This window comes from Oculina patagonica, chromosome 7 (assembly GCF_052425735.1).
Source record: "Oculina patagonica isolate OP01 chromosome 7, crgOcupat, whole genome shotgun sequence".
Lineage (NCBI taxonomy): Eukaryota > Metazoa > Cnidaria > Anthozoa > Scleractinia > Oculinidae > Oculina > Oculina patagonica.
The window spans coordinates 20,944,615-20,961,535 of NC_135764.1; the positions used below are offsets into that span (position 1 = coordinate 20,944,615).

The 16,921-nt window shown below is 39.2% G+C and overlaps 1 pseudogene across 1 annotated transcript in view; it reads left to right on the forward strand.

The window, feature by feature from the left end:
- LOC144661523 (uncharacterized) overlaps nt 1-11,176 on the forward strand; it is a 29,854-nt pseudogene extending 18,678 nt beyond the window's left edge. Inside the window, exons 14-16 of the transcript XR_013572297.1 lie at nt 2,363-2,428; nt 6,992-7,324; nt 8,492-11,176. The product of XR_013572297.1 is annotated as an uncharacterized LOC144661523 (transcript). The remainder of the gene's footprint in view (nt 1-2,362; nt 2,429-6,991; nt 7,325-8,491) is intronic.
- Nucleotides 11,177-16,921: the final 5,745 nt, after the last annotated feature.

The window sequence follows — 16,921 nt, forward strand, 5'->3', positions numbered from 1 at the left end:
TCCAGTCTTCTTATGTTTACTTGTTGCTGCCCTACACTAGCATTTCTGGCTGTCGCAGTCCATGAACATGTTTATTGTATGTTGAACATGAACATACTTAAAACAGGGAGTTTTCTTGTAATTTTTGTATTGTGCAATGCAGCCATAAGTTGCGTCTGTTTGAAATATTTATTTAAAGGCCTTTTTATATTTCCCTGCCCTTTCATATACCAAAACTTGTGAAATCCTACCCTTTTGTATACTTAAAGCCTGAAAAAGGTACCCCTTTCAGGCTGAGCCTATGCATATATAGAGAGAACCCCCCCCCCCCCCCCCCCGGGCACCAAAGCATTGCTTTATATTTGCAAGAACACTGTGCTTTGAACTCTTTGTGCTGTTGCTTTTGTAAGGCTTTGATTTGAGGCATTTTTGCATGTAGCGAATGTTACTGCAGCAGTTTTCTGCTCTGGACAAATTTGAGTGCAAGAAGACCCCCAGGGGGGAGAGGGACGGGGAACACAGGATTTTAAGTGACGAAGTGATCGAGGGATATTTTTGGGTTTAAAATTGTCGATTCCGGGAAAAAATTTTAGGTAGGATAAATTGGCAAGGAAAATTTGTTTTTTTTGAGCTGAAGCAATGATCCTAACATGTATTTCGCGGCCGTCATGCACCGTTCGATATGGCGGTAATTAATTCACGCGCCAGCGATACGCGGTCTGCGATCCACGGTTAGCGCATGACAACAGCAAAATCTCCTCCTGTTGTCTCTGGGTAGATTTATTTGCATACCGCACACGTAGAGCGGTCACCTTTTGCACGTGCAAATTTCTTACTGTCAATCATCTCCGCCCCTGCACTGAAAGTTACGCGAAACCGTAGCCAAAATCCTGTGTCAGAATTTTTTTCAGTGACCTGATAAAGACATTCGAAGGAAAAAATAAACCACAGATTTCGAAAGAGAGTAGCTCAAGAACAAGAGGCGGAGGTGATTGCAATAATTTTTGAAGCAACAAAACTCAAATTTCTTCTAGACTTGTCAGTGACTTTTCGTCTAGACATTGTCGCTTTAAACCGCTGCGTGATGCGTGTGTGAATGAATGAATGGCTATCAGCTAAAAGCATTTCACTTCAATAAATATTTTTTTAGAGAGAGTTCTTATTTCTGTTGGTTGGATTGTTAAACTTTATGTCGCGTTTTAGGTCAGTAATCAGTACATATGTAGCAGCTATATCGAGATATCAGTTTTGAATTAAAATCGTTCAAATACGGTACATTCTCTGGCGTGAATTGTTTTTGTTATTGCTGTATTATAAAGAAAAAAAAACTGGTTCAAATGTTAAATCCCCTGTCCAAATTCTTTAGTCCACGCAAATCCATCGTTTACGGTCGGGCGACTGTTTCCGGTCAAGGGATCATTTACGGTTCAATTTGGGGGTCATTTCCGGTCCTGGAATCATTTGCGGTCCAATTTGGGGATCATTTGCTGTCCCGGGATCATTTGCGGGCCGGGATCATTTGCGGGCCTGTACAGTACAAATGTTATTGTTTCAAACCTCTCGGGAGATGAAATTGTATTTTCAACATTTTATACAGGTCTGTTTTTAATTTTTGGGAAAAAAAACTGGGGGGGGGGGGGGCACGGGCCCCCCAGACCCCTCGCCTTGTTAAGGCATTGTATCAAGGGTGGATTAATGATTCAATTATTGCAAATTTGATTTCATTTTTCGTTCCAGAAATCCATTCTTGAGTTGAATGATTTCAGTGTTCAAACGGGGGACTCGATTCGAAACTCGAATTTTGTTTTCATTCATGCGACAGACACGTGAGAATTTAAACAGTTTCCTAATTTGCATAAACTAAGTCAACGACATTTTCCCACTTTTTCTTCTGCCAGGTAGCATTTTGCACCAAAATGTCTTGCCTCGACTCTTCTTTGGTATTTTCACAGGGTTGAAAAAACAAGTGAAGAACAAAATGATGAGAAAACAATGTGTGACATTTGACGGTTGACAATTTTATGCAAATTCTGGGCAAATTCTGAAATTCCCACGTGCCAGTCGCGTAACAATCCGATCAGCATTTAAGAATTGAAACGAAAAATGAACCAAATTTGCAATAATGAGATAATTAATCCACCCTTGGCAGGAAAGCTTGAGCTGTTTTGACTGTAAATTCCTAATTTTGCTTCAGAGGCACTAACACTCGAAAAGACAATTTTCCCAAAAAAAATTCTAGAGCGCTTATTTTATCTTTATCAATAACGCAACACAATAGTTTCTGCAGAAACTATTAGCTTAAATTTTTTATTGGTCATTTCCTGCAGGACATTATTTTTTGTCACTTTTTATTTTTCAAAATCTCTCCTCTTTTAACCTACAGGCCAGATTTCTGAAGTAAAAAATGCCTGGCCTCAAGAAACCCAGCTAGGAGCTACGCCAAGAGAACGTAAGTTACCTTTCTTAAATAATTAAATAATTAGTAGTTTAACTTACCGACTAGCCCCTTGAATCAGCCCCCCTCTAAATAATGGCTGGTCCCTAAATAGGCATTTTAAGACTTCAAATACATGGCCCGATTTATACTAGAGACGGATGATCCGTCTAAACAAATTTGCATTTTATTTAGGCGAGCATTTTTTATTAAGAAATAAAAACGTTACTCTGGTTAAAAATTTTTGTAGTAAAATGTTCGTAAAATATCTACAATGTCCCAACGTTTCGGCTTAAACTAAAGCCTTCATCAGGGGAAAGTGATAAGTGAATACAAAAAGCACGTTCTTATATAATATGCAAATCGAGAGCTAATGTTTGTCCCTAAAGGCTAAATTTAGAAATTCGTGCGGTAAATGCATGCCGTCATCGCGGTTTAGCGGATTATTGCAAGTGTTAATTTCCCAAGCCTCCAGAATACGTCTTTTGCGCCAATTTGTGCTTGTACGTAAGATCTTTGACGATTCCCACGAGATGGTGTGGCCAGAATGAAAACAATGTTCCGCTAAAGCTGACTTGTGTGAGTGTTTGTTTTCAACTGCTTTTTGATGCTCTTTGAGTCGGGTGGAAAATTTTCGTTTCGTTTCTCCGATGTAGCTTTTGTCACAAACTTGGCAGGGAATTGAATAAATTGCGCCGCGAGTCTGATCTTTTGGCAATGGATCTTTCGGTTTTGGAAACAAATTGCCGATGGTTGGTGTGGTTTTAAAGCGACTTTGATATTATAATTGCATAAAATTCGCTTGATTGGTTCCGTAGTACCCTTGATGTACGGCAGAATGCAGAAACCTTTTTTGTCATGCGGTGCAGTTGCAGGCGTTTGTTGAGAAGGTCGTTTCGGTTTGCTTACATCAATCACAAAGCGCTTAGGGTAGCCATTCGCCCTGAGTGCCGCGGTCACATGTTGCATTTCCTTTGACTGTTGATCAACAGAAGATGGAATAGTTTTTGCACGATCAGTCAAAGACTTGACCACAGCCCTTTTGTGAGCAGCCGAATGGTGGGAGTCAAACGAGAGATATCTTTCTGTGTGTGTCGGTTTGCGATAGACTTTAGTGGAGAGTTGGCCATCGTCTTGTCGACAGACAGTGACGTCAAGAAAGGATATTTTCCGTTCTGTTTCTCTTTCAACCGTAAATTGGATAGATGGCTCGATACTGTTCAAATGATTCTGTAAGGTTAGCACCAGGTTGGATTTAACAGCGGCACATACATCATCTACATATCGTTTGGACCACTAAAGTCTATCGCAAACCGACACACACAGAAAGATATCTCTCGTTTGACTCCCACCATCCGGCTGCTCACAAAAGGGCTGTGGTCAAGTCTTTGACTGATCGTGCAAAAACTATTCCATCTTCTGTTGATCAACAGTCAAAGGAAATGCAACATGTGACCGCGGCACTCAGGGCGAATGGCTACCCTAAGCGCTTTGTGATTGATGTAAGCAAACCGAAACGACCTTCTCAACAAACGCCTGCAACTGCACCGGATGACAAAAAAGGTTTCTGCATTCTGCCGTACATCAAGGGTACTACGGAACCAATCAAGCGAATTTTATGCAATTATAATATCAAAGTCGCTTTAAAACCACACCAAACCATCGGCAATTTGTTTCCAAAACCGAAAGATCCATTGCCAAAAGATCAGACTCGCGGCGCAATTTATTCAATTCCCTGCCAAGTTTGTGACAAAAGCTACATCGGAGAAACGAAACGAAAATTTTCCACCCGACTCAAAGAGCATCAAAAAGCAGTTGAAAACAAACACTCACACAAGTCAGCTTTAGCGGAACATTGTTTTCATTCTGGCCACACCATCTCGTGGGAATCGTCAAAGATCTTACGTACAAGCACAAATTGGCGCAAAAGACGTATTCTGGAGGCTTGGGAAATTAACACTTGCAATAATCCGCTAAACCGCGATGACGGCATGCATTTACCGCACGAATTTCTAAATTTAGCCTTTAGGGACAAACATTAGCTCTCGATTTGCATATTATATAAGAACGTGCTTTTTGTATTCACTTATCACTTTCCCCTGATGAAGGCTTTAGTTTAAGCCGAAACGTTGGGACATTGTAGATATTTTACGAACATTTTACTACAAAAATTTTTAACCAGAGTAACGTTTTTATTTCTTAATGAATCAACCACCTGGTTACAGGTCCATTTTTAAAAGAGCATTTTTTAGTTCGTCCGATAATTCGGCTGTGTATAAATACGGGCAAACAGACGGATCATCCGTCCAGACGAACTATCTTCGTAATTCGTCTGGACGGATGATCCGTCTGTTTGCCCGTATTTATACACAAACGTATTATCGGACGAACTAAAAAATGCACACCTTATTAAAATGCAAGTTCCTCCAGACGGATCATCCGTGTCTAGTATAAATCGGGCCAAAAAAAAGCAGACTTTTATTTCGCCGAACACGGCTGAGCAAGTATTTCTTGTCATAACTACAAAGCAAGGTTTGGGAAAAGGTTTGCGATCTAAAAGCGCCAAAACACAAGAACTCAAAATTCACGACAAATATGTAAGCAACTCGCAGTAAAGGGCAACATTATTCAGCCTAAACGGGCTGCAATTTTCAGTGAAGCAAACAAGAGAGCGTAACAGCCAAGGCTTGTCTGATATATTGAAATACAACGAAAAAATATTAAATGCAACATATTCGGAGTTTACCTATAAAGTCGCGGGAAGACCGTCTTGTAGTCCTCAGTCAGATTCATAGCACTTTTTCACAAAGCAAGACCATTCAAATTTTATATGCTTATTCACACAATGCCACGCCAAATGTTTATTTTAAAGTTTGTCAGCGTTGAAAAAATACAGGGGCACAGAAAAAAGAAAAGCAATCGGGGTTTCGTGACTGGTTCGGCCTGACCAGTGTGGAAAAATCGGTGTAGAAAGGATAGTCTTCAGACTGAAACATTTGCGAAACGAATGTATAGTAAATTAACAAATGGAAGAGAAGCTCCTCGAGATTAAGGAGAATGTATTTTTTTCTTGTTTTGCTCATTTTTTCAAGTCAACAGTTAAAAAAACAAATTTCGTACGCCTATATGACAGCTCCAAGTGCCACATAATATTAAAAATGTCAGTCACCTCCCGGTCTCAGCCTCTCGCCCGAAGGCTATGCTAAAAGCAGGAGACGGCTGACATGGCATTTTTACGAAACAATAAAATGCGATAAACAATTGAAACTATTCCGAGCTTCCAGACCATGAACGTAATGTCGCGCCTGTAAATAGCTTATTGCTGTAACCCTTCTTCAGTAGGATACCTAAAATATGTGCAATTCTACAATTGGTTTCGGATTAATTAAATCCTTTACTAATTGTAGAATATTTTAGAAGGAGCCACCCTAGCCTGAATTTCAGACATCCCTCTCTGATCGCCTACTCCCGAGAAGGGACGTCTGAACAAATCTGGCTCTTATGCCGTCCGGTTTTGTCACTTCCCAAAAACCAGGTAGTGATTTCTATTGGTTGATTTGGAAATCATTTGCACAGTTATGTGAAATTACCGTATTATTTCAAACTTGGCTCCGTGGATCCAGCGTTTATTTGAATGGTGCAGTTTATTCTAGCAAAATGTTTATTAAACAAGGGTTTATAATCATTAATTGTTTCATGAATGTATCGTTCCATAATACCTAAAGCATATATTACACCTCGAGTATTATCCTTCAGTTCCAGTTTTGACGGGTAAATATCGTTAATTGAAGAGCCGAAATTCTCGTTATTGACGTTGAATAAACCGTCGACATAACGAAAGGTGTTGCTGAATGCGACGACCATCGACCTGCCTCGCTAATAGTTTTGAGCATAAACTCGTACTCGAAAATTTGATGAAACAGATCCACCATACCGGTGCACTGTTAGTGCCCATTGGTATAACATGCGGAAAACTGAGTTTCCGAAATGGATGTAGAATTTGGCGATACGAAAGTCAATAGCGATTCAAAGTTCTCTGTAAGAAAAGTAGGTGTACTTTATAGACTTCTTATCATTCGTCCAGAGAGTGTGATAGTTAATGATTTGTTGCAGAGTATAGAGTGTTAATAGCGTCGCTAGCCTGTGGGTTGATAGATGCCTTTTGGAACAATCTTATGAGCTTAAACGCTTGATTGTCCTAATAGAAGCTTTCATTCAAATGGCTATTGGCATAAACCAGCGGCTGACTATTGACAGGAAGCGCGATCTGATTGGCTTTACAGGTGCCGTCTATCGATCGATAGACGGCTCCTAGATCGCGCGCTCAGCTATTTTGCTGAATCTTGTCAATCAAAAGCATAATATATCAATATTCTAGCAATTTTCTGTGTTTGTTAAAATCAACCACTGGGTTATGTTAAAGCAATTAGACGGCTCGCTTTCAGTTTCTATCGACTTTGATAGTTGGCTCTGCGCCTCGCCCCTCGCCAACTATCAGCGATAGAAACCTCTTGCTTGCCGTCTAATTCTTAAATTTGTACTTTGGAAATTAACGCAGAGTTGTTTAATTTAATTTAGGAAACCAAAATTGTATGAGGTGCCACGATTTGAAGAAGGAACTATTGACCATAAAAAAGGAAAAAAAGGAGAAAGATACGAAAATCAAGGAGTTAAAGGAAGTAAATGCAAGACTGATTATCGTTGATCCTTTCCGAGTTAGTAAACCGGAGCAACGAATAGAAAACCTCAGGAAAATAACAAACAACAACGAAGCAGAGACGGGGATTCCAGCAGGGAGGGACGAGGATTTCAGTCAAGCAATTGAAAAGTTAACGCAGGAGAAGGAAAAGCTGGAAGGGGAGCATGAAAAGTTAAAAGAGGAAATGTCAAAATACAGGAACCGCGTGTGCCGTAAGTACCAATAACATTGACATAGACATTTCTATGGGTAACGTTTTATAGGAAATGGGAAAATTTAGTTATCCAAGTTTTAAATGCCCTCTTGATGGCGGATGCCTTATCAACAATGTCGTTTACAAAGCCACTGTCGCCACAACACCCGGCAAAACGAAGGTTTACATTGGCATGACTACGCATAGTTTCAAAACTAGGTACAATAACCATAAGCTTTCTTTCAAACATCGCAAGCATTCACACGACACTGCACTATCAAAGTATATCTGGGACCTGAAAGACAATAACACCGAATTTTCGATCAAGTGGTCCATTGTCACGAGAGCAAGCACTTACAGGAGAAACCCGTGACGCTACAATTTGTGTCAGATGGAAAAGCTCTGCAAACCATCAGCTGACAGATGTACTCTCTTGAACAAAAGATCTGAACTTGTTACCAAGAGCAGGCACGAAGACAAATTCTATTCTGCCAATCAGAGAGAGCATCGTACCAACCGTCCTTCATAAACTTAGTTTAAATTGTATTCCACCCGCCTCTAACGGCACAGTCTGATGGTCGCTTTGTACGTAAAACTCTGAGCAACTGTCCGTGCAGTTCCTATCTTTAATTATAGTATTATTTATGTTTCCAGTTATGGATTGAAGATTTCGGTCATCACAATATAGGTACTCGCTTTCCTGATTACATAAGTCCTTAGCTATTATTTATTTATTGCGGGATGTTTTGAAAATAACCCCTTCATCAGTCGCAAGGTGTGCTCAAAACCGTTGAACGAAAATCAAACGTTTGACTCTCGCTCAACGGTTTTGAGTACATCAAGCATCTAATGAGGGTGTTACTCCCGAAACGTCCCGCATAAATATATAAGAACTCAGCACTTTAGAAGAAACAACTTTTTTTATAACAGTGCAACATATAAAAGTGCTACGCAGCAATAATCAATTTACGCCGTGATTATAACTTTCAGAAACTAATTAATAACTAATCAGTCAATTAATCAATCAATCAACCAACCAACAAACGAACCAACCAATCGATCGATTTATCGATCGATCCAGCAAAGCGCAATAGAGACGCAAGGGAGAAACAGTAACCCTTAGTTAACACTCTGCGCTACAACTTAACACCTTTTTCTTACAATTGATGTGATTTTCATTACTTAGGCGTTTTTCTACCCAGTGGAAAAGATTTTTCCAGCTCACCAGGCGTCGTATGTGCATTGAAAAGAGATACATCAGCCACACTTGTTGCTGAACGATCGTCTGACGGACCAGGAGAAGCAAGTGATATATTTGACCATAGCAAAGGCAAAACCAGTGGAACTGAAGAAAAGAGACATCAATGGTGGTGTATTGACTTAGGCAAAAATTATCTCTTGGTTATCACTCACTACGCTTTAAGGCACGGTAAGAGCGACGGCGAGTCATACCTTAAAGAATGGCAGCTCCAGGGCTCTGTTGATGGAGACACTTGGAAAAATCTTGACACCGACTATAAGAGAGAATGTCCGAGTGCTCCCCTGCAGTTCAGAGATCCCTATCCATATTATACAGGTATATGGACTGTCAAAGGCGAAGTGAAAGCATTTCGTTTCTTCCGCATTCTACAAACAGCAAGGAATTCCTCAGGCAAATATGGAATTTATCTATCTGGATTCGAGTTATACGGAGTACTCTCTAAAGTGTAACAGTTAAGCATTAAAAGCCACTAAAACGTGATCCAACACCTTTTTCGGTATTGCAGTTTAGTTCAAGAAAGAACTTGTGCGAAGTCAACAGTTAACATTTTACTACAAGCTGCTGATCGATACGTCATCTTCTATTCATTTAGAAGATTCCTTGCAGATGTTTAAAGCCAACTGCGGCAAACAGTCTGCAAAAAAGCGCGGATCAAGCAGTTGCTCCTTAGACTGACGTAAAAAAAACATTTGTTACATTAAGCATTAACGTTATTTCCTGAGGGGAATCTCCTTAAAAAATGACGGAAATGCTCAAGCCCCTAAACGGTTATAAATTATTTTGGTGGGCGTGGCTTTAATACATTTCCACCCGTTAGACAGTACTGATTAACTGTCACTGAAAATTTTGGCTTCATACCCTAACTGGTACCGCAATAATAATAATAACAAGGTGTTTTAAAACGCATTTTACAACGTATGGAAGTCTCAATGCTTTTTACAGTAAGTTATTTATCTAATCTAACTTTAGATACTTTTAAAAAGAAAAGTTTTTAGTCTCAATATAAAGAGCCAACTGTGGAACACTGTTTGACTACAATGGGCAAGTCATTCCATAGCTTTGGTGCAATGACTGAGAACGATCTGTCACCATAGGTAACCGTTTTAGTCTTTGGAATAGACAGTAGCTTTAAGTTACTTGATCGTAGTAAACGATGATGCGTGTAGTTAAATAGCAGCTCATTTAAATAGGCTGCAAGGATTTTGTACGTGACCAGGACATAACTCTGACAGCAGTTATTTAAGGTTTAATCACTCTTAGCGGCATTTCAACAATGGACAATTAAAGGTATGGTGAGCACCCCCGACATTTTTAAAGGGGAGCTCTCCCGTCCGGGCATTGTTTTGTGTCTCGTGGAAGGCATTTGGAATCGATCATTGTCAGACAGACGCCGATAAAATCGTGCTTTATTGTTTAGAGACACAAGAAACAATAGGCATAGCAGTGATCAATATTTATAAGCCTTTTATCTCGTTTATAATGTTTGCGATTAGGCGCGTTTTTTCTTGCAATCAAAGACTGAAATCTGTTTTCAGGGAGCCAAGGATCTTTAAGAATACTTACTTTTTCAAGCCCTTCTACAGAGGAATCTCAAAAGGGAATTTGTGACAGGAACAAATCATCTTCATCATCGTCATCGTTATCATCATCATCATCATTATCATCATCATCAGCATCATCATTATCATCAACACGGTGATCATTAATGGTTTCACTAGCTTCGGTGGCAGATCATTGCACCGTTATCAAAGACTCGACGTTTGTGATCCCAACATACTCAATTCGTGTGATCGCAACGTAAATAACTTCGAAACCTAAATAATATAATTGTAGATATAACTTTCGTACTTTCATTATACAATTTTATAAATTTTTTATTAATATTACACATTATGTACGTTTTTGAGCCATAACTCGGTTTGATTTATATGTCTCTGTACACAAAGTTACAACTAATCGTTGTGATGACATTCATAGTCCGAAAGTCAACCTAGAAGTCGCTAAGCGATCTTTCAGTTTTAATAGTGTGATGGAGTTCAATAGCCTTCCCCGCCATATCAAGACTAAGGAATCCTTTATTGAATTCTCGTAGGACAATAAAGACCTTTTTCTTAATTGGATTTTAAATCGGTCGTGTAATAGTAACCATAGCAATAGTTGCAAAACAATCAAGACAGCACTGAAAAGACTTAGCCGGTTGAAAAAATTTCACTGTGAACGGACCAACTTATTCGAGAAACCTAACGTCTTTAAAGTGCACCAAAGGGTTTGTTTTAAACTATAATTTGGCACACGCAGCTCTCTCGTTGGTTGGAAACTGAAATAAACTGGCTTTGGTGTGGCCTGATCCAAACTCCTCTCGTTTTCTGAGCTTAAAGTAGAATTAAATCGACACAAGAAATATAACCTCGATTTTTCAGTAAAGCTGCAATTAAGGGTGTAAAAGCCCTGTTTTGCCTGTCAGCAGTCCTTAGTTTTCCTGACCCCTAAAAAATTTCAAGGAATAGAAGACGCTAGAGAAAAGAAATGCAATTACATAATAATCTTGCGAAGATCTTGAACAGGCATGTTCACTGCGAGAACAAGCTGTAATTGTATTTAGCCGCCCCCCTGGATACCAGCCACTGTGTTGAATGGGCCACCTAGCCTGCACAGATAAAGTTTGCCATTACCCCCCCCCCCCCCCCTAAGAAGTCAGCTGCCAGATGTTCGAAGTCTTCGCAATGTTGGATGAAGTACGCTTCTGTATATTATACAAAGATCAAGCGTAGACAGTTCTTCATTTAAAATTCGCTCACCTTGCCTTATTTTGCAAAAGTGCCCTTGCCTGAGCCTTGGTCTAGGTAACAAGTTTCCAACTTCTTCTGCGAAAGACGAAATTATTCTAGACGGAAGACTTCGAAAAAGGTCACGTTTACTTGCCCCCACTGCAGATAACATTTCTTGGTAAGACAGGAAGTGAATAATAAATATCGAGTAGAGACTAGTAACAAGGAAATGATGATGGGGCCGAGGAACGGGAGGGGAAGACAATGGTCTTTATTGAAACTCTTTTTGATTTTGGTTTTATTTCCCTGAGATATAGAAAATGAAGAAATCTGTCGATTCTTTTTTTATTTTTTTGTCCAATTTTTTTGTACATAAATTTTGTCTTGAAAAATAACGAACGTATTGCAAAATATAGAAGTAACGTAAGTACTATATTTAATATATCATGTACTGTATAATGTAAAAAAGCACAATGCGTTATATTGTAATGTAAGTATTTTGTTATCTCTGTTGGGTCAGGATCAGGACCGGATACTTCCGACACGAAATATGAAATCAACTTCTGTTTCCTTTCAGCCAGCCACTACATATTTTGAATTGCAAAACGAAAGAATCTTCATTTACATTGGGGCTGTAGCTAATGTTCGATACCAAGCAGTCAACCGCAATAGTCAGTCATCCAGCATAATTACAAGAGGCTGTCAAATTCCCTCATTTAAAGTACACAATTAAAAGATATGCGTAATAGTAACCATAGCAATAGCTGCAAAACAATCAAGATAACACTGAAACGACTTATCCGGTTGAATAAACTCCACTATGAATAGACCCACTTATCCGAGAGACCCAACGTGTTAAAATTGCACTGAAAGAATTGTTTTAAACTAGAATTTGACACAGGCAGTTTACGTGCTGCTGTCCTGCTGTAGGTCCGTTCAAGTATATTGAAGCAGCATAATTTGGGTCAATTTGTACGGGTTTTAATTTCACTTCGTGATAAAACAAAGTCAAGATCATGGTCTTGCTATAAAATTATAACTTATAACTACTTGTATGTTATTCATTTTTCTGTAGTTTGTCGTCAATCTGATAGGGCTTTTCGCCTTTATTTTTCTTCTGAAAATGTGGCTGTTTAGAACACACAACTACATTCCTGGTCATTGCGTTTGTACCTTTGTTCTAAAAAAAGCATGTCACTGTCGTTGACAGTGAGATGACAGTTACGTTAAGGGTTTATTCCGTCACTCTGTACATCAACTATCCACTTCCTGTATCTCTAACGCTTACGATAACATTATGCTGAAATATACATTAGATTTGTTTAAACATGGAGTGATCCCATATAACGAGGCTGAGGTGTTCAGCCTGTCAGTCACGGTGTAAAGACTAGACTACAAAAACGCATTCCTTGATTTCAATTCTGCAAACCAAACAAACACAAATGTCATCGTACCTTTCAGAGGTGACGGGAAATCAGGATCTTTTCTTTACTTCTTTGTCTACAAAAAGGGGGGGAAGTATATACAAGTCATTTGCATAAGGAAGCTAAAACCAAGTAGACTGTGTATTCCCTAGCTACAAGACCTTTAACCTTTTATCGGCAAGTTAACCAATCAGGTTGAGCGTCATCTCAAAAATCATTTTACCTGACAGCATTGTATTCACGGTTCAGGCGGTGTTGGACACGGTTCACGTGATATTTTTCGACCAATCATTTGTCACCTTGGTGGAAGCAATGGTGGACAATTTTGTCGCGGGATTTTAAGAAGGTCTCATCTTTTTCATGCGATTCCGGCGAAACTTTAACGGTTGTTACGGATTATTTTATTGGAGCTGGAAGAATAATACCTAGGCCAGTCATCTGTCAAGTTCTGAATTAAGGGAAGCGATTTTTCTCTCAAAACTAGTCGATTGAAATCATGCTATATGGTAAAGGGTTGTTTGGCGCAAGCGTTCGACGTCGATGAACATTTGCTCAGTTCTTGACAAACAAGGATCAGTACTGTAGATTATTTTTGCATAGAACTTAAGTTCGATAGTTGAACTTTAAGAAAAGTACGGTGGGCCCGGGCGGGCCCCGCCGTTTTAACGGTCAAATTTGGTCTTGAAGTTGGGGTTTTTTCCTTGATATGTCACTCAGTTCTCTTCCATTTCGCGGCATTTTGCGGGAGTTGATGGTGTGATTTCTGTCGATGTTCTTACAGGACAAGGGCTTAATTTGGTACTCCCGTTCATGTGTATTTATATTTTAATGTTCACTTGCCATTTTTGTTATTGTAGTGTTCATGTCATCCTTTTGTTTGGCCGATATTCGGCATGTCGGAGCGATTGCCCAGCCACAGGCAGTTGAACTGTAATGCTCCCGCAGTCCCGCAGTCGACGAATAATTATCCTTCGTTCAACATGCTTTACACATGTATTTCACGTATCGGCTTCGCGCAACACGCTTTAGTAAGAACGAGGAATTTGCATGTACTCCACTTATACTTCGCGCACCCGTTTTAATTAAGAACGAAAAATATACACGTATTCCACTTATCCTTCGCGCAAAAGATTTGATATGGATTTCCTCCCATATTTCTTTCAGCATTGGAATATCTTCGCACCGCGAGGAGATGTTTACAAATCGGCGATCGGACGATAATAAGTGCAATTGAAAATTTCTTCCGGCATGCTTTGCGAGTCGTGTCCAACACCGCCTGCACGGTTCATGGCTTTGTCACTCTTGTCGAATTATGTTTACCGGATTGGTTTAAGGGTTTATTAGCAGCTTAAAATTGAAATAAAATGGAGCCAGACGTGACAAAACCATAGCAATCAGTTCGAGTAACAATCTAACGGGTCAGCGGGGTCAGGCAAAATAGTAGCATATTGGACGCTAAGGCATCTATTTTGGTGTTAAGGTTCGCTTCCTTGTTCGTGCTAATGTTTGTTTAACTGCTAAATCGGGTTTTCCAAAACCGCATTTCCCTTGGGCCAAAAACAAAGATACCGCCATTTGTCCACGACCTTCAACACTGTGGCTTTCTTCTATCTGTTTCATGGGATAAGAATGTTCAAGGGTAAGTGGTTAATTTATTTCGATTCTTTTGACGGTATTTGTTTGTCTGGCTGATAACTTTTTCATATCTGAAATCCCCTAGGGTATTTTTGTATCTTGTTTGAATTCGATTGATACACAGCTCTCGCTTTAACTGGGAACAGTCATGTTTAAACATTATAAGCATGACAAATGGGTACATTTGTGTTCCGGCGGCAGTGTTCAGTGTTTTGTCGCGATAGTGGAGGCTCCACCATTGATCGTGGCTTTTGAATTAGTAGCCCAGGCCCTGTTTACAACTGTCCGGTAGTTTTAACTAAACCCGCATTGAAATTTTGAATGTCCCAAAATTTGACATTTCTAATCGTTTTGCTTGTATTCTCATTGTTAAAGAACTTGGGAACAAAACCAGGCCGTCGACTCTGCGTTGTGATGATGACTTAATGCTCAGCACAATAAAGTGGCTTCCATAAAACACACAAGAGCTCATTTCCTGTGGACTGTCTTGTCCACATAGTTATCTAAGAAGTAATTGTTTTATACCGGCAAGGATTGAGCTATTGCTGGGGATGGCATATAAATTAAAGATTCGTGTACTATATGAACCGGTATAATTATATGGGTCTGCATAAGTGATAAATAAAACAATGACTAGATGCTGTGTGACATTTTGTGTTGCAGAATATTACCGTAAAGCTCATTGAAACGTGTTTTTAAAAGTCCTTACGTTTTGCTACTGCTGAAGGGTTTATTCCCGAAACGTCCCGCAAATCAAGTAAGAACTAACGGAACTTTCAAGAAACTACTGAATTTAGAGTGTAATATTCCTTCATGCAAGTTTTATTTCGATTGATTTGTCTACAGGGGCGTTTGGCGTGACCTTTTGACAAAACGTTTGCTCAACATTAACATTCATTATAATTGCAGTTCGGAAATTCACAATCGTTTATAAAAAGTGGAACTCCAAGAAATGGAACAGATGGTAGCAACACTTGAAGAGAGTTGTTATGCTGAGTGAAGCAAAAAATGATTTCAAAATTTCGTTAATTCATTTGGCTTAGCGCCGTTACACGCCGTGAATCCGGTGAACGGCTCAAGGCGAAGTTGACAAAAGAGGCCTTGTCAGAGATACGTTCCGATAGATACAGACAGGCGACACGGCTCCGAAACGGCGACATGAAGAAACTAAAATGACGACGAACGAGAAGACTGCTGACTTGAAATTACGACAGCGACAAACGTGAAAGCAAAGTGGCCAGTGGCATTGGCGGTTTTTTAATTAGAATCGAAATTAGAAATAACTGATCAGTGTGTGTGGTATTGTTATGCTAAAAAAGCAAGCGAAATCAAGCAAATCTATTGGAGACATGAAAACTAGGTCTCTGTACTTAGAAGTTAAAGTAAGAAGTTTTACGACGAAATCGCACTAAGGGTATTCCTTTTCTGTTAATGAATAAATTTTAGGCTTTAGCGTTCCCTTAAAGCAAGGTTGGATCACACAACTTAAAACGAACCCAAAATTTGGTGCCTTGGAAGTACATTCTAGCTTTTTGCGTGTTTTCCGAACGATGCAGAGCTTTAATTTAAAGGTATTGCCATACATCGCAATCCTTCAAAGAAACCAAAGAGATAGTGAGATAGATAGTTTATTTATATAAATTTTAAACCCCAAGGTTGAATTATGTCATATTTTTCAACATGAAGTCAGAGGGCATTTGAAAAGCATGGCATCTATTAGACTAAATGGATTAGGAATTTAATACTTTTTCTTTCTTATACAGAACTAGATCTAAAAAGCAAAAAAATACTTAAAATACTAAATTCTTTAAATACAATAATTCTAAAAGCTATACAATACTTATAAAAATGCAAACTTAAGTGCGTTGTCGACCAAGAAGGACGAATTGCCCGAGGAGTTATTTAGTCCATTGATCAAACCAATAGGAAGCTAAACTAGGTACTTTTAAGTTTGATGTTATCTTGTACTGCTAGTCAAAGCAATGTTAATTGCTAAATATTTTCAAGTTTTTAGACGTATTTAAATGAGGTAAAACGCACAGAAATTGCTTCGGCCGCGCCGCTGGTAGAGCACTGATGATAATATCAGAAAGGAATTTACGATCTAATTTGATATTCCATCTCACTCAGTATCCACGATAACGACAAAAAGGGGACAGTTTTATTAAACTCTACGGGGAAGCACCGAGATAAACCATGATTTCGGAATTTCCGACAGCAACATGAGAACTTTGCGAAATTGCGACATGAACAGGTTTAAAATTCAGACAGGGGACGTTAGTAACCCTCTAACAGGGCCTCACAAAATGAGCGAATAATCATAAATTCTCCCCATTTCTGGCATCCGGTTGAATTGGTATTAAGTTAAAGCATTTTATCCATTGCAGGCTAATAAAACAAGCCTTTCCTCCAAAGAACGTTCAACTTGACTTCTGTTTGTCGCAGATTTTAACAAAAACTCTATGATTTAAAGAAGGTAGATTACACGTTAAAAGATGGCCAGTGGCGGAAGCAAAGAAAGTGACTTT